Source organism: Anomaloglossus baeobatrachus, chromosome 2, assembly GCF_048569485.1.
Source record: "Anomaloglossus baeobatrachus isolate aAnoBae1 chromosome 2, aAnoBae1.hap1, whole genome shotgun sequence".
In the NCBI taxonomy this organism is placed as follows: Eukaryota; Metazoa; Chordata; class Amphibia; order Anura; family Aromobatidae; genus Anomaloglossus; species Anomaloglossus baeobatrachus.
In genome coordinates this window covers 462,241,564-462,262,784 of record NC_134354.1, presented here as the reverse complement: position 1 = coordinate 462,262,784, position 21,221 = coordinate 462,241,564, and the positions used below count along the sequence as shown (strand labels likewise).

Here is a 21,221-nt window from a genome sequence, read left to right as displayed (position 1 = left end):
TCTTGTAGCAAAACAGCTGAAGTAGGCCAATATTACCTCTGAAAGGACCTGACTTTATGGCAAAGTTGTGCCTGAACTTCCGAGTTGTGGGCGCTCAACATGCAGAGCGTGATCCACAACACACCGGTGCCTTTCTCGCAGTGAAAGAGCAGGAATTTGTTTTTCCCACTAAGTCCTTCCACGTACTATACTGTTACCGAATGGCAACTGCTGTAATGAAATGATGCTACCGTTTGGTAAAAGCGTAGTACAGTATGCAATGCTAGATCAGTGTCAAGCATCAGCTCTCGCTATTTAACTGCAAGAGGAGCCACGGTGCGTTATGGGTCACCTCTCACTTCTTCGTTTTTCTCTAGTAATGTCTGTAGATTTTTGAGGATTTTGTGTATAATAATCCAAAATTATTTTTGTATGTCTAAGTAATGACAGTTTATAAAACTGATTTTCTTTGTCGCTCTTTATTGGGAGACCCAGACAATTGGGTGTATAGCTATGCCTCCGGAGGCCACACAAAGTATTACACTAAAAGTGTAAAGCCCCTCCCCTTCAGCCTATACACCCCCCGTGCTGCCACGGGCTCATCAGTTTTTATGCTTTGTGCGAAGGAGGTCAGACATGCACGCATAGCTCCACAGCTTAGTCAGCAGCAGCTGCTGACTATGTCGGATGGAAGAAAAGAGGGCCCATAACAGGGCCCCCAGCATGCTCCCTTCTCACCCCACTCTTGTCGGCGGTGTTGTTAAGGTTGAGGTATCCATTGCGGGTACGGAGGCTGGAGCCCACATGCTGCTTTCCTTCCCCATCCCTCAATCAGGGCTCTGGGTGAAGTGGGATCCTTTCGGTCTCCAGGCACAGGAGACCGTGCTCCATCCACAGCTCCTGAGGACCATGCTGGATAGGAGCCGAGTATCGTTCAGGGACATGGCCCTGCTACTTTGAGGTACTCTGTGTCCCCGTGGGGACCGCGCACAGCAACATTCCAGCATTGCTGGGTGTGCTAGTGCACCGGGGACAGCAGCGCTGACTGCGTTTGTGCCATTACACACTTCAGCGTCGCTGAGTGTGTTCGTGTAGGGGGACTGCCGCGCTGACCTCCGCTGCCATGGTTATCACTGCGGCGCGGCTGGGACTGTTAGTGCGCCGGGGACTTCCGCGCCGACCGCGCTTATACGGCGGCCGCGCTTATAACTCGAGTCCCCGGCTTTTGCGGCCTAGTCTCGTTTTCTTCCCGCCCCCAGGCCTGCCAGTCAGGGGAAGGGCGGGACGCTGTACAGGACGGCAGCACTGAGGGCTGGAGTATGCTTTGCATACTCCACCCCCCTCACTCTGCACAGTGGGGCACCAGTTCCCGCACTTTTCTGGGTCACGCCCACGGCTCCCTCCTCTCCTCAGGACGCCGGCAGCCATTCCTCTCAGCTCTGCTAACGCTGGAGAGGAGAGACAAGCTCAGGGAGACCCAGGCAGGATTTCTGGTGCCCACACAACCGCTTTGCGCAGGCGGTAAGCAGCACCTGTGGTGCTGGCCCCACTAGTGCAGAAGTGTACTTATAGATTATATGATTATAGACTATACTTTACACTGTATGGTGCACTGTTGATTTTTGTCTATATACCCTCCTGTATTGCTCAGAGGAGACAACAGCATGTCGTCCACAAATAGCAAGGGTGCCAAAGCACAGACTTACTATGCTGCCTGTGCAACATGTACGGCTATACTGCCGGCAGGTTCCACTGACCCTCATTGTGTGCAATGCTCGGCCCCTGTGGCACTTTCTCAGCCGGAGCCTCTGCTAAGGGTGGCCCAGGGAGAACCACCTGTTAACACTGTCCAGGTGACAGGGACGGAGTTTGCAGTTTTTACTGAAAGACTTTCTGAGACTATGGCTAAGATATTAGAAGCCTTGCAGTCCAGGCCGGCATCTCAAGCCAGGGGCACTGTGGAATCATTGCCCCCTGGTCCCCCTCAGTTGGAACAGCAATGTCCTCCCGGGGTGTCTCATGGATCCCAGGGTGAGGTCTCTGACACGGACCGCAGCCCCAGACCGATTAAGCGAGCTCGCTATGATATCCCCTCGACATCATCACAATGTTCAGGGTCTCAGCGAGAGAACTCTCTGTATGATGAAGCGGAGGTAGCTGATCAGGATTCTGATCCTGAAGCCGCTCTCAACCTTGATACTCCTGATGGGGACGCCATAGTGAATGATCTTATTGCGTCCATCAATGAAATGTTGGATATTTCTCCCTCAGCTCCTCCAGTGGAGGAGTCAGCCTCTCAACAGGAGAAATTCCGTTTCAGGTTTCCCAAGCGTACAAAGAGTATGTTTCTGGACCACTCTGACTTCAGAGAGGCAGTCCAGAAACACCGAGCTTGTCCAGATAAGCGTTTTTCCAAGCGCCTTAAGGATACACGTTACCCTTTCCCCCCTGACGTGGTCAAGGGCTGGACTCAGTGTCCCAAGGTGGATCCTCCAATCTCCAGACTTGCGGCTAGATCCATAGTTGCAGTGGAAGATGGAGCTTCACTCAAGGATGCCACTGACAGACAGATGGAGCTCTGGTTGAAATCCATCTATGAAGCTATCGGCGCATCTTTTGCTCCAGCATTCGCAGCCGTATGGGCACTCCAAGCTATCTCAGCTGGTCAGGCGCAAATTGACGCACTCACACGTACGTCTGCGCCGCAGGTGGCGTCCATAACCTCTCAAACGTCGGCATTTGCGTCCTACGCTATTAATGCTGTCCTGGACTCTGCGAGCCGTACGGCGGTTGCAGCCGACAATTCGGTGGCAATACGCAGGGCCTTGTGGCTGCGGGAATGGAAGGCAGATTCGGCTTCCAAAAAGTGCTTAACTGGATTGCCATTTTCTGGCGACCGTTTGTTTGGTGAGAGATTGGATGAAATCATCAAACAATCCAAGGGAAAGGAAACATCCTTACCCCAGGCCAAACCAAAAACACCCTAACAGAGGAGGGGACAGTCGAGGTTTCGGTCCTTTCGGGGTGCGGGCAGGTCCCAATTCTCCTCGTCCAAAAGGCCGCAGAAGGATCAGAGGAACTCCGACGCATGGCGGTCTAAATCACGCCCTAAAAAGACCGCCGGAGGTGCCGCTACTAAGGCGGCTTCCTCATGACTTACGGCCTCCTCACACCGCATCCTCGGTCGGTGGCAGGCTCTCCCGCTTTTGCGACACCTGGCTGCCACAAGTAAAAGACCGTTGGGTGAGAGACATTTTGTCTCACGGTTACAGGATAGAGTTCAGCTCTCGTCCTCAGACTCGATTCTTCAGAACATCTCCGCCTCCCGAGCGAGCCAAGGCTCTTCAGCAGGCGGTGGGTATTCTGAAGGCAGAAGGAGTGGTGGTCCCGGTTCCTCTTCAGCAACAGGGTCACGGTTTCTACTCCAACCTGTTTGTGGTTCCAAAGAAGGACGGGTGCTTCCGTCCTGTTTTGGACCTAAAACTGCTCAACAAACACGTAAGGACCAGGCGGTTCCGGATGGAATCCCTCCGCTCCGTCATCGCCTCAATGTCCCAAGGAGATTTCCTAGCATCGATCGATATCAAGGATGCTTATCTCCACGTACCAATTGCTCCAGAGCATCAGCGCTTCTTGCGCTTCGCCATAGGAGACGAACACCTTCAGTTCGCGGCACTGCCGTTCGGCCTGGCGACAGCCCCAAGGGTTTTCACCAAGGTCATGGCTACAGTAGTTGCGGTCCTCCACTCTCAGGGTCACTCAGTGATACCTTACTTAGACGATCTGCTGGTCAAGGCACCCTCTCAAGAGGCATGCCAACACAGCATCAACGTTACTCTGGAGATTCTCCAGAGTTTCGGGTGGATCATCAATTTTCCAAAGTCAAATCTGACACCGGTCCAATCGCTGACATATCTTGGCATGGAGTTTCATACTCTTCCAGCGATAGTGAAGCTTCCGCTGGACAAACAGCGTTCACTACAGACAGGGGTGCAATCTCTCCTTCAAGGTCGGTCACGCCCCTTGAGGCGCCTCATGCACTTCCTGGGGAAGATGGTGGCAGCAATGGAAGCAGTCCCTTTCGCGCAGTTTCACCTGCGTCCACTTCAATGGGACATCCTACGCAAGTGGGACAGGATGCCGACGTCCCTAGACAGGAACGTCTCCCTCTCTCAGGCAACCAAAGCTTCCATTCGGTGGTGGCTTCTTCCCACCTCATTATCGAAGGGGAAATCCTTCCTACCCCCATCCTGGGCGGTGGTCACGACGGACGCGAGTCTGTCAGGGTGGGGAGCAGTTTTTCTCCACCACAGGGCTCAGGGTACGTGGACTCAGCAAGAGTCCTCACTTCAGATCAATGTTCTGGAGATCAGGGCAGTGTATCTTGCCCTAAAAGCGTTCCAGCAGTGGCTGGAAGGCAAGCAGATCCGAATTCAGTCGGACAACTCCACAGCGGTGGCTTACATCAACCACCAAGGTGGGACACGCAGTCGGCAAGCCTTCCAGGAAGTCCGACGGGTTCTGCTGTGGGTGGAAGCCACAGCATCCACCATATCCGCAGTTCACATCCCGGGCGTAGAAAACTGGGAAGCAGACTTTCTCAGTCGCCAGGGTATGGACGCTAGGGAATGGTCCCTTCACCCGGACGTGTTTCAGGAGATCTGTTGCCGCTGGGGGATGCCGGACGTCGACCTAATGGCGTCACGGCACAACAACAAGGTCCCAACATTCATGGCTCGATCTCAAGATCACAGAGCTCTGGCGGCAGACGCCTTAGTTCAGGATTGGTCGCAGTTTCGGCTTCCTTATGTGTTTCCTCCTCTGGCACTGTTGCCCAGAGTGTTACGCAAGATCAGGGCCGACTGCCGCCGCGTCATCCTCGTCGCTCCAGACTGGCCGAGGAGGTCGTGGTACCCGGATCTGTGGCATCTCACGGTCGGCGAACCGTGGGCACTGCCAGACCGACCAGAGTTGCTGTCTCAAGGGCCGTTTTTCCATCTGAATTCTGCGGCCCTCAACCTGACTGTGTGGCCATTGAGTCCTGGATCCTAGCGTCTTCAGGATTATCTCAAGAGGTCATTGCCACTATGAGACAGGCTAGGAAACCAACGTCCGCCAAGATCTACCACAGGACGTGGAAAATATTCCTGTCGTGGTGCTCTGCTCAGGGATTTTCTCCCTGGCCATTTGCCTTGCCCACTTTTCATCTCAATCAGGACATCTCCTTACCCTCGTTTTGTCCTCATCCAGTTCACCAATGTGAAAAGGATTTGCACTTGTTAGATCTGGTGAGAGCACTCAGACTCTACATTTCTCGTACGGTGCCCCTGCACCGCTCGGATGCACTCTTTGTCCTTGTCGCTGGCCAGCGTAAAGGGACACAAGCTTCCAAGTCAACCCTGGCTCGGTGGATCAAGGAACCAATTCTCGAAGCTTACCGTTCCTCGGGGCTTCCGGTTCCCTCAGGACTGAAGGCCCATTCTACCAGGGCCGTGGGAGCGTCCTGGGCCTTGCGACACCAGGCTACGGCTCAGCAGGTGTGTCAGGCAGCTACCTGGTCGAGCCTGCACACTTTCACGAAACACTATCAGGTGCATACCTATGCTTCGGCAGATGCCAGCCTAGGTAGGCGAGTCCTTCAGGCGGCAGTTGCCCACCTGTAGGACGGAGCCGTTACGGCTCTATTATGAGGTATTATTTACCCACCCAGGGACTTCTTTTGGACGTCCCAATTGTCTGGGTCTCCCAATAAGGAGCGACAAAGAAGAAGGGAATTTCTTCGGCGCTCCATTGGGAGACCCAGACGATTGGGTGTATAGCACTGCCTCCGGAGGCCACACAAAGCAATTACACCAAAAAGTGTAAGGCCCCTCCCCTTCTGGCTATACACCCCCAGTGGGATCACTGGCTCACCAGTTTTTCTGCTTTGTGCGAAGGAGGTCAGACATCCACGCATAGCTCCACTGTTTAGTCAGCAGTAGCTGCTGACTATATCGGATGGAAGAAAAGAGGGCCCATATGGGGCCCCCAGCATGCTCCCTTCTTACCCCACTTGTGGTTTGTAAGGTTGAGGTACCCATTGCGGGTACGGAGGCTGGAGCCCACATGCTGTTTTCCTTCCCCATCCCCCTGTGGGGCTCTGAGGAAGTGGGATCTTACCGGCCACCAAGCCCTGAGGCCGGGCTCCATCCACAGACCCATAGAACCTGCTGGATGTGGAGCGGGAGTGCCGTTCAGGGACAAGGCCCTGCAACTTTCAGGTACTCTGTGTCCCCGTATGACGGGCCACGCACATCCCAGACTTGCTGGGTGTGCTAGTGCGCCGGGGACTGTAGCGCTGGGCTTATAGTCCCCGCAGATTACTGGGGGACTTTATGTGTGTGGATCGCCGCGCCGACCGCCCCTGGAGCGGCGGCGCAGCTGCGACTTGTAGTACGCCGAGGACGCGCCGACCGCGCTTTTACGGCGGCGGCGCTTCTAACTTTAGTTCCCGGTTTGTTCTGCGGCCTAGCTCCGCTTCGTTAACGCCCCCCACCCTGTCAATCAGGGTAGGGGAGAGACGTTGTTCAATCGGCAGCGCCGAGGGCTGGAGCACGATTTACATGCTCCAGCCCTCTCACTGAGCACAGTAGGACACAGGCTTCGCGCTTTTTCTCTGTGCACGCCCTAGGCCCGCCCCCAGGCTTGCAGCTCCCCAGGACGCCGGCAGCCATTATACACATGCAGTCTGGCTGGAGAACGGACGCAGGCTCTGGGGGACCCAGGCTAGGGTTTTCTGGCGACCACACACCCGCGCTAAGCGGGCGGTAAGCAGCACATACGTGCGGCCCCACTAGTGCCACAGTGTTATATTTGTGTACTGTTTTTCGCTGTACCAGATATATTTATATATATATATACTGCACTGTTTGGTCGCTTCTTGGCTGTATACCCTATATTACTCTGGGGAGACAACAACATGTCATCCACAAAACGCAAGGGTGCCAAGGCAAGGGCTGCTTACACTGCTTGTACAGCATGTGGGGCTAATCTACCAGCAGGCTCCAACGACTCTCATTGTGTGCAATGTTCAGTCCCAGTGGCACTTCGTCAGCCAGAGCCTATGGTGGTGGTAGCCCAGGCAGAGTCGCCTGCGAACCCTGCCCCGGTGACTGGGTCAGAATTTGCAGTTTTTGCTGATAAAATGTCTGTGACTATGGCAAAAATCCTGGAAACCTTGCAGTCCAGGCCAGTTGCTCAGACCATGGACACCGCTGTGTCTATGTTCCCCGGCCCCCCTCAGCTGGAATTAATCCGTAATTCAAGGGGGTCCCAGGCATCACAGGCTGAGGGCTCTGACTCCGATGACAGTCCCAGTCCGCCTAAGCGAGCTCGCTGGGAGAGACCCTCCACGTCATCACGCGGATCAGGGTCTCAGCGAGAAGGGTCTCTATATGATGACTCAGAGGTGGGTGATCAGGAGTCTTGTCCTGACGCCGCACTCAATTTGGATACGCCAGATGGTGACGCCATGGTAAATGACCTTATAGCGGCCATCAATAGGCTGTTGGATATTTCTCCCCCAGCCCCTTCTGCAGAGGAGGCAGCTGCACAGCAGGAGAAATTCCATTTCCTGTATCCCAAGCGTAAATTGAGTACTTTTCTGGACCACTCTGACTTCAGAGAATCCATCCAGAAACACAATACTTATCCGGACAAGCGTTTTTCTAAACGCCTTAAGGTTACACGTTATCCTTTTCCCCCTGACGTGGTCAAACGCTGGACCCAGTGTCCAAAAGTGGACCCTCCAATATCCAGGCTTGCAGCTAGATCCATAGTTGCAGTGGAGGATGGGGCTTCACTTAAAGATGCCAATGACAGACAGATGGACCTTTGGTTGAAATCTGTCTATGAAGCTATCGGCGCGTCGTTTGCTCCAGCATTCGCGGCCGTGTGGGCGCTCCAAGCTATTTCAGCTGGTCTGGCACAGGTGGACTCTCTCATATGTCCAGCAGTGCCGCAAGTGGCGTCCCTAACTACACAAATGTCTGCGTTTGCGACCTACGCTATCAATGCGGTACTGGGCTCTACGAGCCGTACCTCAATGGCATCCGCCAACTCTGTAGTTTTGCGCAGAGCCTTGTGGTTAAAAGAATGGAAAGCAGATTCTGCTTCTAAAAAATGTTTAACCAGCTTGCCATTATCTGGAGACAGACTGTTTGGTGAGCAATTGGCGGAAATCATTAAACAGTCCAAAGGTAAGGACTCCTCCTTACCCCAGCCCAGATCAAGCAAACCTCCACAGAGGAAGTGGCAGTCAAAGTTTCGGTCCTTTCGAGGCTCGGGCAAGCCCCAATTCTCCTCGTCCAAAGGGACTCAGAAGGAGCAAAGGAGCTCTGATTCCTGGCGGGCTCACTCACGCCCCAAGAAAGCAACCGGAGGTACCGCTTCCAAGGCGGCTGCCTCATGACTTTCGGCCGCCTCCCTCCGCATCCTCGGTCGGTGGCAGGCTCTCCCGCTTTTGCGACATTTGGCTGCCACAGGTCAAAGACCGGTGGGTAACAGACATTTTGTCTCACGGGTACAGGATAGAGTTCAGTTCTCGTCCTCCGCCTCGGTTCTTCAGAACTTCCCCACATCCCGACCGAGCAGACGCCCTTCTGCAGGCGGTGAATTCTCTAAGAGCAGAAGGAGTGGTGGTCCCTGTTCCTCTTCAGGAACGAGGTCAAGGTTTTTACTCCAATCTCTTTGTGGTGCCAAAAAAGGACGGCTCATTCCGTCCTGTTCTGGACCTAAAACTGCTCAACAAGCATGTGAACGCCAGGCGGTTCCGGATGGAATCCCTCCGCTCAGTCATTGCCTCAATGTCTCAAGGAGATTTCCTAGCATCAATAGACATCAAGGATGCTTATCTCCACGTGCCGATTGCTACAGAGCACCAACGCTTTCTACGCTTCGTGATAGGAGACGACCATCTTCAGTTCGTAGCTCTGCCATTTGGTCTGGCGACAGCCCCACGGGTGTTCACCAAGATCATGGCGGCAGTGGTAGCAGTCTTGCACTCTCAGGGACACTCTGTGATCCCTTACTTGGACGATCTACTGGTCAAGGCACCCTCTCAAGAGGCATGCCAACTCAGCTTGACTGTTGCACTGGAGACTCTCCAGACGTTCGGGTGGATCATCAACTTCTCAAAGTCAAATCTGTCACCGACCCAATCACTAACGTATCTTGGCATGGAGTTTCATACTCTCTCAGCGATAGTGAAGCTTCCGCTGGACAAGCAGCGGTCTCTACAGACTGGGGTGCAGGCTCTCCTTCAAAGTCAGCCGCACTCCTTAAGACGCCTCATGCACTTCCTCGGGAAGATGGTGGCGGCAATGGAGGCGGTTCCGTTTGCGCAGTTTCATCTGCGCCCACTTCAATGGGACATTCTCCGCCAATGGGACGGGAAGTCAACATCCCTGGACAGGAAAGTCTCCCTTTCCCAGACGGCCAAGGACTCTCTGCAGTGGTGGCTTCTTCCCACCTCATTATCACAGGGAAGATCCTTCCTACCACCGTCTTGGGCGGTGGTCACGACAGACGCGAGTCTGTCAGGGTGGGGAGCAGTTTTTCTCCACCACAGGGCTCAGGGTACGTGGACTCAGCAGGAGTCCACCCTTCAGATCAATGTTCTGGAAATCAGAGCAGTGTATCTTGCCCTACTAGCCTTCCAGCAGTGGCTGGAAGGAAGGCAGATCCGAATTCAGTCGGACAACTCCACAGCGGTGGCATACATCAACCACCAAGGGGGGACACGCAGTCGGCAAGCCTTCCAGGAAGTCCGGCGGATTCTGATGTGGGTGGAAGCCACGGCCTCCACCATATCCGCAGTTCACATCCCCGGCGTAGAAAACTGGGAAGCAGACTTCCTCAGTCGCCAGGGCATGGACGCAGGGGAATGGTCCCTTCACCCAGACGTGTTTTAGGAAATCTGTCGCCGATGGGGAAGGCCGGACGTCGACCTAATGGCGTCCCGGCACAACAACAAGGTCCCAACCTTCATGGCACGGTCTCGCGATCAAAGAGTGCTGGCGGCAGACGCCCTAGTGCAAGATTGGTCGCAGTTCCGGCTCCCTTATGTGTTTCCACCTCTGGCACTCTTGCCCAGAGTGCTACGCAAGATCAGATCCGACTGCAGCCGCGTCATACTCGTCGCCCCAGACTGGCCGAGGAGGGCGTGGTATCCGGAGCTGTGGCAGCTCACGGTCGACCAACCGTGGGCACTACCAGACCGACCAGACTTACTGTCCCAAGGGCCGTTTTTCCATCGGAATTCTGCGGCCCTGAACCTGACTGTGTGGCCATTGAGTCCTGGATCCTAGCGTCTTCAGGATTATCCCAAGGGGTCGTTGCCACCATGAGACAGGCTAGGAAGCCCACGTCCGCTAAGATCTACCACAGAACGTGGAGGATATTATCCTGGTGCTCTGCTCAGGGAGTGTCTCCCTGGCCATTTGCATTGCCTACCTTTCTTTCCTGCAATCTGGGTTAGAAAAAGGTTTGTCGCTCGGCTCCCTTAAAGGTCAGGTCTCGGCGCTATCCGTCTTTTTTCAGAGGCGTTTGGCACGCCTTCCTAAGGTGCGCACGTTCCTACAGGGGGTTTGCCATATTGTACCCCCGTACAAGCGGCCGTTAGATCCATGGGATCTGAACAGGGTACTAGTTGCCCTCCAGAAGCCGCCCTTCGAGCCTCTGAGGGAGGTTTCACTTTCTAGACTATCACAGAAAGTGGCTTTTCTGGTAGCGATCACATCTCTTCGGAGAGTGTCTGAGCTGGCAGCGCTGTCATCCAAGGCTCCCTTCCTGGTCTTCCACCAGGACAAGGTAGTGCTGCGCCCCATTCAGGAGTTTCTCCCGAAGGTGGTATCCTCTTTTCATCTTAATCAGGATATCTCTTTGCCTTCGTTTTGTCCTCATGCAGTTCATCAGTATGAGAAGAATTTACATTTGTTAGATCTGGTGAGAGCACTCAGAATCTACATTTCCCGCACGGCGCCCTTGCGCCGTTCGGATGCACTCTTCGTCCTTGTCGCTGGTAAGCGCAAAGGGTCGCAGGCTTCTAAGGCCACCCTGGCTCGATGGATCAAAGAACCAATTCTTGAAGCCTACCGTTCTGCTGGGCTTCCGGTTCCATCAGGGCTGAAGGCCCATTCTACCAGAGCCGTGGGTGCGTCCTGGGCATTGCGACACCAGGCTACGGCTCAACAGGTGTGCCAGGCAGCTACCTGGTCGAGTCTGCACACTTTCACCAAACATTATCAGGTGCATACCTATGCTTCGGCGGACGCCAGCCTAGGTAGAAGAGTCCTGCAGGCGGCAGTTGCCTCCCTATAGGGGAGGGCTGTCTTGCAGCTCTAACATGAGGTATTCTTTACCCACCCAGGGACAGCTTTTGGACGTCCCAATCGTCTGGGTCTCCCAATGGAGCGCCGAAGAAGAAGGGAATTTTGTTACTTACCGTAAATTCCTTTTCTTCTAGCTCCTATTGGGAGACCCAGCTCCCGCCCTGTTGTCCTTCGGGATTTTTGGTTTGTTTGCGGGTACACATGTTGTTCATGTTGAACGGTTTTCAGTTCTCCGATGTTACTCGGAGTGAATTTGTTTAAACCAGTTATTGGCTTTCCTCCTTCTTGCTTTTGCACTAAAATTGGTGAGCCAGTGATCCCACTGGGGGTGTATAGCCAGAAGGGGAGGGGCCTTACACTTTTTGGTGTAATTGCTTTGTGTGGCCTCCGGAGGCAGTGCTATACACCCAATCGTCTGGGTCTCCCAATAGGAGCTAGAAGAAAAGGAATTTACGGTAAGTAACAAAATTCCCTTCTTTGTTTACTTATCGTAAATTCCTTTTCTTCTAGCTCCAATTGGGAGACCCAGCACCCGCCCCTGTTTTTGGATACACATGTTGTTCATGTTAAATGGTTTCAGTTCTCCGATATTCCTTCGGATTGAATTTACTTTAAACCAGTTTATAATTTTTTCCTCCTTCGGGCTTTTGCACCAAAACTGATGAGCCCGTGGCAGCACGGGGGGTGTATAGGCTGAAGGGGAGGGGCTTTACACTTTTAGTGTAATACTTTGTGTGGCCTCCGGAGGCATAGCTATACACCCAATTGTCTGGGTCTCCCAATTGGAGCTAGAAGAAAAGGAATTTACGGTAAGTAAACAAAATTCCCTTCTTTGTGATTGAACGATTTTTATATGCGTTAAAACGTACTAGTTTTATTGGGGCTCACAAAGTTATTCTCCCTGTCTGCACAGAGAAACACCCAAGTGTGCTGATGTCTCCCTTGGTCCTAATTCTGTGCTATATCAATGTCTGTTCTTTTCCTCTACATTGGAAGATCACATTCTTTTACACGTGTTCATGAGAACAGCACATAGAATGATGTATGCTTATTACCATTTTTTGTCACGTACGTGTTTAAACACTGATGTCTGAATGAGGCCTTAGGTGACAGTGGGCTGTACAGAGCACAAGTGTGGTTCGAGGGGAAAAGAATCTGCCATCCCTGAAACTGACTGTAGATTAAAAGAGGCTATAGAAAAAGAGGGAAGCATATGATGGCTGTGCTGATATGGGCTAATGAAGACCGAAGAACCCAGGGTACACATAGACCTCACATCCAGCCTATATTCCTGGGAGGGATCAAGCTATGTAATGCTTATCTGGTCAGAAAATGAAGACTGGAATAAAGATTGGAGTTGGAAACTTAAGACTTTTATTTATTAAAGATAACCAACTAACATGAAAAAAAAAAAAAAAATTTCACAGGTCATGATATTTAAAGGGAACCTGTCACCAGTTTTATGACCTATAAGCTGTGGCCACGACCAGTGGGCTCTTATATACAGCATTCTAACATGCTGTATATAAGCGCGCAGGCCGCTGTGAGAACATAAAAAAACACATTATAATACTCACCTAAACCGGTCGCTGCGGCGCTGTTCTCCGGGACCGGCGCCTCCTCTCTCAGCCATCCTGCTCATCCGTCTTCTGAAGCCTGTGTGCATGCCGCGTCCACCTCATGTACACTCGCCGGCACGGAGGTCCTGCACAGGCGCACTACAATACTTTGATCTGCCCTGAGCAGGGCAGATCAAAGTGCGCCTGCGCAGAACCTCAGTGGCGGCGAGTGTACATGACGTGGACGCGTCATGCACACAGGCTTCAGAAGAGGAGCAAGATGGCAGAGAGAGTAGGCGCCGGTCCCGGAGAACAGCGCTGCCCATGGGGCCAAGAAGCACCGCAGCGACATGTTTAGGTGAGTATTATAATGTGTTTTCTTTATCGTTCCTATGGGAGACCCAGACATTGGGTGTATAGCTTCTGCCTCCGGAGGACACACAAAGTGCTACACTAAAAAGTGTAGCTCCTCCCTCTGAGCCTATACACCCCTGGAGAACCAGATCTAGCCAGTTCATTGCTTTGTGTTCAGGAGGCATACATCCACACATGCATTCTCATCTGATTTTTCATTTTTGGAAAGATTTTGAAGAAAAGCGGGTCCAAGTCTGTACCCCTGGCATGTCCCTTCTCACCCCACTGTGTCGGCGGTGTTGTTAAGGTTGATTCCAAGGCTGGAGCCTTACATGCCGCGCTCTTTCACCATCCCTCGGGCTCTGGCTTGAAGTGGGAGCCAGCACGGTTCTCCATGCTTTGCAGGAGACCGGTCTCCATCCGCAGCCCTTCAGGATCCTGCTGGACGGAGCACTCATCCCCAGGGACATGGCCCTCCCGTCTCAGCAAGCTAAGTACCTAAGACGTTTATATTCTGGGGGTCCCTGTACTTTATTATGTGGGTAGAGTGTGCTGAGTGTTTTTTGTGACATTTCCGGCGGGTTCTCTGGCTGTCGCCTGAGAACCGCGCCGATGGTGCCTGCGCGCCGGCCACACCGCTCAAATTTAGGCCCCGGCTTCGCCGGAGGCCTAGTTTCGGTTTCACTGCCCTCGCATGTCATTCATGCAGAGGGACAGTGCGGCTCCGCCCAGCTGCCGTTCTGCACAGGGGAGGGACACTCCTCACTGAGTACATGTCTCCTCCCCTGTAAGTCTCTTTGGCCCTCCAGATCCTGCTCTCAGGGTTGGCCCCGCCCCCTCTCCTCGCTCCGGCGCCATTTTATCAGCGTTTTCTCTGCAATCAGCACTGGCTGCAGCATCCCTGCTGAGGTGCTTGGGTCCGGGCTTTGGGATCTGGAGGGCACACAACACCGCTCCAGCGGTCTGGTAAGCCACAACCTCTGGTTGTGGGCCTCTGTATATACTCTCTGGGGGTCACTCTGTCAGAGCCCCCACTTCAGCAGCATGTCTCACACGATGAGCAAGGCTCCAAAGCTATATTCAGTATGCACTGCATGTAAGCTCCTACTGCCTGAACAGAGCACCTATCCACATTGTGATGCCTGCTCTAACCTGACGATGCCTCAGCCTGGAATCGCCCCCCCAGTGGTCTCTCCGGCTCCTGTGGCTGAACCCCCGGCTTGGGTAGAATCCTTCTCTAGGTCAATCTCCCAGTCTTTTGCCGACTCCATGGGACAGCTGTCCCGGACTTTGCTGAACATGCATCAGCCCCCTTCACAGGGTGCCTCTGCTGCTAGGGCTGTCTCAGCGGAGCTCACAGAGGATTCATCATCTGGTCCCAGACCCCGTCCTCCTGAAAGGAGACGCAGGGCTCCCTCTCCTTCCTCGTCCCGCGGCTCTGTTTCAGAAGCTGACTCGCCGGTCGAGGAGGATGCCTTTACTGGGGGCTCGGAGGCTACCTCCATGTGCCCCATTGATCTGTCCGAAAGTGACTCAGATGTTAGTGATTTGATTGCGTCCATTAATTCTGTACTGGACCTCAATCCGCCAGTATCAGAGGAGCAACCCTCTCTGGCAGAAAAGCACCAGTTTACCTTGCCTAAGAGGACAAGGAGTGTGTTCTTTAACCACTCCAGTTTTCAGGCCACTGTGACCAAGCCTAGGGCCTGTCCTGACAAACGCTTCCCAAAGCGTGGTTCTGATGACCGTTTTCCCTTTCCACCTGAGGTGGTCAAGGAGTGGGCTCATTCACCAAAGGTAGACCCCCCGGTGTCTAGACTCTCAGCCCAGACCGTTGTATCAGTGGCTGATGGCACCTCTCTTAAGGATTCCACTGACTGCCAGGTTGACCTTCTGGCCAAATCTGTATATGAGGCGGCGGGGGCCTCGTTCTCCCCATCTTTTGCAGCAGTGTGGGCTCTCAAAGCCATCTCTGCTTCTCTAGAGGAGATGCATTCCCTCACCAGGGAATCTATGCCCGAAATGGTTGCCTTAACTTCCCAAGCTTCAGCTTTTTCATCCTATGCCATGTCTGCCATGCTGGAGGCTTCTCACCGCACTGCGGTGGCTTCGGCTAATTCCCTCGCTATCCGCAGGATCTTGTGGCTTCGAGAGTGGAAGGCAGATGCTTCTTCAAAGAAGTACCTTGCTGGGCTCCCTTTCTTTATCGTTCCTTATGGGAGACCCAAACCATGGGTGTATAGCTTCTGCCTCCGGAGGACACACAAAGTACTACACTCAAACGTGTAGCTCCTCCCTCCGGGCTATATACACCCCCTGGATGACAATCTACCCAGTTCAATGCTTTGTGTTTCAGGAGGATCACACACTTGCATTCTCTGATATTTTTTTATTTCTTCGGCGCTCCATTGGGAGACCCAGACGATTGGGTGTATAGCTACTGCCTCCGGAGGCCACACAAAGCATTACACTAAAAAGTGTAAGGCCCCTCCCCTTTTGGCTATACACCCCCAGTGGGATCACTGGCTCACCAGTTTTCTGCTTTGTGCGAAGGAGGTCAGACATCCACGCATAGCTCCACTGTTTAGTCAGCAGTAGCTGCTGACTATATCGGATGGAAGAAAAGTGGGCCCATATAGGGCCCCCAGCATGCTCCCTTCTCACCCCACTTGCGGTTTGTAAGGTTGAGGTACCTATTGCTGGTACGGAGGCTGGAGCCCACATGCTGTTTTCCTTCCCCATCCCCCTGAGGCCTCTGAGGGAAGTGGGATCTTACCGGTCTCCAGGCACTGAGACCGGGCTCCATCCACAGACCCAGAGAACCTGCTGGATATGGAGCTGAGTATCGTCAGGGACAGGGCCCTGCTACATTAAGGTACTCTGTGTCCCCGGGCAAGCGCGCACACACACACACCAGCATTGCTGGGAGTGTTAGTGCGCCGGGGGTAACAGCGCGGTGCGCTCGTGCTATTATTCACTGCAGCTTAGCTGAGTGAATTTATGTATTGCGTACTGCCGCGCCGGCCGCTGCTGGGTGTTTTTTACATTGTGGCGCGGCTGGGACTTGTGGTGCGCCGGGGACTTCCGCGCTGGCCGTGCACATGGACGGCCGCGCTTATTACTCGAGTCCCCGGCTTTGCGGCCTAGTTTTCGTTTCGTTCCCGCCTCCAGCCCTGCCAGTCAGGGGAGAGGCGGGACGCTGTACAGACAGTCAGCGCAGAGGGCTGGAGTCTGCTTTGCATTCTCCAGCCCCCTCACTGGACACAGTGAGACGCCAGTTTCCCGCTCGTGTCTGGGGCACGCCCACGGCCCGCCCCTCGTCACACGAGCTGGAGAAGGACGCCGGCAGCCATTACTGCACACAGTCCGAGCTGGGGAACGGAGCATGCTCTGGGCAACCAACACAGGGCTCTGGCGACCACATACCCGCGTTATAGGCGGGCGGTAAGCAGCACCTGAAGTGCTGAACCCAATCTAAATACCGAAGTGTCCATTTGTATTTGATCCTTGTATGATATACACTGCACTGTAGGTCGCTATCTTTGGCTATATGCCCTCCTAGATGGCGAGATAACAGCAGCAAAAAAGCAAGGGTGCTAAGGCACAGGTTTTCTAGGCTGCTTGTATTACATGTGCTGAAGTGTTCATTTGTACTTATGCTTGTATGTTATACATTGCACTGTACGGTCGCTACTCTTGGCTATTCTCCTAGAAGGCTGGAAAACAGCAGCAAAAAAGCATGGGTGCCAAGGCACAGGCTTTATAGGCTGCTGGTATTGCAGTTGCTGAAATGTCCATTTGTACTTATGCTTGTATGCTATACATTGCACTGTACGGTCGCTACTCTGGGCTTTATTCTCCTAGATGACTGGACAACAGCAGCAAAAAAGCAAGAGTGCCAAGGCACAGGCTTTCTATGCTGCTTGTATTGCATGTGCTGAAGTGTTTATGCTTGTATGCTATACATTGCATAGATGGATTGAATACAGCAGCAAAAAAGCAACAGGGCTTCCTATGCTGTTTTTTCCTGCATGTGATACTGTTCCACCGGCAGGTTCCACTGACCCCCATTGTGTGCAAGCTCCCCTGTAGCACTTGGTCAGCCGGGGTCTCTACTAGAGGTGGCCAAAGGATCCATCCGTGAACCCTGTCCAGGGACAGGGACGGAGTGGCAATTTCGGCTGATGGACTGTCATGGGACAGAGACTTTGCAGTCCAGACAGGCCATGGGCAATCTAGATTAATGCTCCCTGGCCACCCTCATTCGGAACGTAATCAGGGGTTACCAGGCATTCCAGGGTGAAGGCTCTGACACGGACGGCAGTCCCAGACAGCCTAAGCTAGCTCGCTGGGTGCGGCGCTCGGCTTCATCACTGGTCAAGGTCCCAGCAGGAGGACTCTCTGTATCATGAGGCAGACGTAGCTGATCAGGGCTTGGGTCCTGACTCCGCTCTCAATCCGGATACACCGGATGGTGACGCCATAGTGAATGATCTTATAGCGTCCATCAATGGAATGTTGGATTTTTCTCTCTCAGCTCCCCCATTGGAGGAGTCAGCTTCACAGCAGGAGAAATCCTTTTTCAGTACTCATGCGTATATTGCGTATTTTTCTGGCGCTGACTTCAGAGAAGCAGCTCAGAAACACCACGCTTACCAAATAAGCGTTTTCTCCAAACGTTTTAAGGATACACGTTATACCTTTCACCTGACGTGGTAAAGCGCTAGACCCAGGGTCCAAAAGTGGATCCCCCAATCTCCAGGCTTGCGGCTAGATCCATAGTTGCAGTGCAGATGGAACTTCACTTAAAGATGCCATTGACAGACAGAGGGACCTCTGGTTGAAATCTGTCTGTGAAGCTATCAGCGTGTCGGTTGCTCCGGCATTCGCAGCAGTGTGGGCACTCTCACCTATTTCAGCTGGCCTTGCGCAGCTGGTCTTGAGCACATGTACATCTGTGCCGCAGGTAGTGTCCTTAACCTCGCAATGTCTGCATTGCGACTTACCCTAGTAATGCTGTCCTGGAGGGACAGTCGAGGTTGGTCCTTCCCAGGCTCGGGCAGGTCCCAATTGTCCTCGTCCTAAAGGGCTCAAAAGGCTCAGAGTGGCTCAGATTCCGGCTGGGCTCAATCACGCCCAAGGAAGGCAGCAGGAGGATCCGCTACCAAGGCGGTCTCCTCATGACTGTCAGCTCTCTCTCTCCGCATCCGCGGTTGGTGGCAGAATCTCCCGCTGGGGACATCTAGCTGCCACAGGTCACAGACCGGTGGGTGAGAGACATTTTGTCTCACGTGTACAGGATAGAACTCTGTTCTCGTACTCTGACGCGATTCTTCCGCACTTCCCCCCCCCCTACCCCCACCGAGCCGATGCTCTTCTGCAGGCAGAAGAAGTGGTAATCCCTGTTCCTCTTCAGGAACAAGACACGGTTTTTTCCTCCAATCTGATTGGGGTGCCAAAGAAGGGGGTGGCTCTTTCGGTTCCGTTCTGGGCCTAACACTGCTCACCAAGCACGTGAAGGCCAGGCGGTTCCGGATGTAATCCTCCGCTCCGTCATTGCCTCAATGTCGCCAGGAGATTTCCTAGCATCAATAGACATAAGGATGCTTATCTCCACATGCCGATTGCTCCAGAGCACCAGCGTTTGCTACGTTTTCGTTATGGAAGACGGGCATCTTCGGTCTGGCGACAGCCCTACGGGTTTTCACCAAGTTCAGGGCAGCAGTGGGAGCAGTCCTGTGATCCTTACTGGACGATCCACTTGTCAAGGCACCCTCTCAAGAGGCATGCCAACACAGCCTGAACGGGGCGCTGGAGACTCTCCAGAGTTTCTGGTGGATCATCAACTTTTCAAGGTTACATCGGGCACCGACCCAATCGCCGACATATCTAGGCAGGGAGTTTCACACTCTCTCAGCGATAGTGAAGCTTCCGCTGGACAAGCAGCGTTCACTACAGACGGGGGGGCAGTCTCTCCTTCAAGGCCAGTCACACCCCTTAAGACGTCTCATGCAGAGGCAATCACTTTCGCGCAGTTTCATCTGCGTCCTCTTCAATGGGACATGCTTTGCCAATGGGTTGGGGAGTCGACGTCCCTAGACAGGAACGTTTCCCTTCTCAGACGGTCAAAGAGTCCATCCTTCAGATCAATGTTCTGGAAATCTGGGCAGTGTTTCTTGCCCTGCAAACCTTCCAGCAGTGGCTGGAAGGAAAACAGATCCGAATTCAGTCGGACAATTCCACAGCGGTGGCAGACATCGCCCACCAAGGCGGAACACGCATCGCCAAGCCTACCAGGCAATCCGGCGGATTCTGATGTGGGTGGAGAACAGAGCATCCACCATATCCGCAGTTCACATCCCGGGCGTAGGAAATTGGGAAGCAGACTTCCTCAGTCGCCTGGGTATGGACGCAGGGGAATGGCCTCTGCACCCAGAATGGTGTCAGGAAATCTGTAGCCGCTGGGGGATGCCGGACGTCGACCTAATGGCGTCTCGGCACAACAACAAGGTCCCGATTTTCATGGCGCGATCTCACGAGCTAAGTGCTCTGGCGGCAGGCGCCCTAGTTCAGGATTGGTCGCAGTTCCAGCTGCCCTATGTGTTCTACCTCTGGCACTGTTGCCCACAGTGCTACGCAAGCTTAGCTCCGCTTGCCGCCGCGCCATCCTCGTCGTCCCAGACTGGCCGAGGAGGTTGTGGTTCCCGGTTATGTGGCATCTCACGGTCGACCAACCGTGGGCACCCTCAGACCGGCCAGACTTACTGTCCCAAGGGCCGTTTTTTCCACTGAATTCTACGGCCCTGATCCTGACTGTGTGGCCATCGAGTCCGAGATCCTAGCGTCTTCAGGATTATCTCAAGTCGTCATTGCCACCATGAGACGGGCTAGGCAGCTGACATCTGCCAAGATCTACCACAAGACATGGAAGATATGCTTCGCTTGGCGCTCTGCTCAGGGAGTGTCTCCCTGGACATTTGCATTGCCTACTTTTCCTTCCTTCCTGCAATCTGGTTTGGGAAAAGGTTTGTCGCTCGGCTCCCTTAACGGACGAGTCCCAGCGCTGTCTGTATTCTTTCAGAATCGCATAGTACGACTTCCTCAGGTACGCACGTTCCTGCAGGGGGTTGGTCACATTGTCCCTCCGTACAAGAGGCCGTTAGACCCATGGGATCTGCACAGGGTACTCATTGCTCTCCAGGAGCCGCCCTTGGGGCCTCTGAGGGATGTTTTTTCATTTTCTAACGGTCACGTCTCTTCAGAGAGTGTCCGAGCTAGCAGCGCGGTCATCCAAAGCTCCTTTCCTGGTATTTCACCAAGACAAGGTAGTGCTGCGCCTGATTCCGGGGTTTCTCCCTAAGGTGGTATCCCCCTTTCATCTCAGTCAGGATATTTCCTTACCTTGCTTTTGTCCTCATCCAGTTCATCGATATGAATTGGATTTGCATTTGTTGGATCTGAGGAGAGCGCTCAGAATCTGCTTTTCCCGCACGGCGCACCTGCGCCGCTCGGATGCACTCTTTATACTTGTCGCTGGTCAGCGCAAAGGGTCGCAGGCTTCCAAAGCCACCCTGGCTCGATGGATCAAGGAACCAATTCTTGAAGCCTACCGTTCTGCTGAGCTTCCGGTTCCATCAGGGCTGAAGGCCCATTCTACCAGAGCCGTGGGTGCGTCCTGGGCATTACGACACCAGGCTACGGCTCAACAGGTGCGCCAGGCAGCTACCTGGTCGAGTCTGCACACTTTCACCAAACATTATCAGGTGCATACCTATGCTTCGGCGGACGCCAGCCTAGGTAGAAGAGTCCTGCAGGCGGCAGTTGCCTCCCCGTTGGGGAGGGCTGTCTTTGCAGCTCTAACATGAGGTATTTCTTTACCCACCCAGGGACAGCTTTTGGACGTCCCAATCGTCTGGGTCTCCCAATGGAGCGCCGAAGAAGAAGGGAATTTTGTTACTTA

At 53.7% G+C, this 21,221-nt stretch overlaps 1 protein-coding gene across 1 annotated transcript in view; it reads left to right on the top strand.

Moving 5' to 3' along the window:
• Positions 1-21,221, top strand: part of CCT6A (chaperonin containing TCP1 subunit 6A) — a 134,243-nt gene that overhangs the window by 101,665 nt on the left and 11,357 nt on the right. The window lies entirely within an intron of this gene.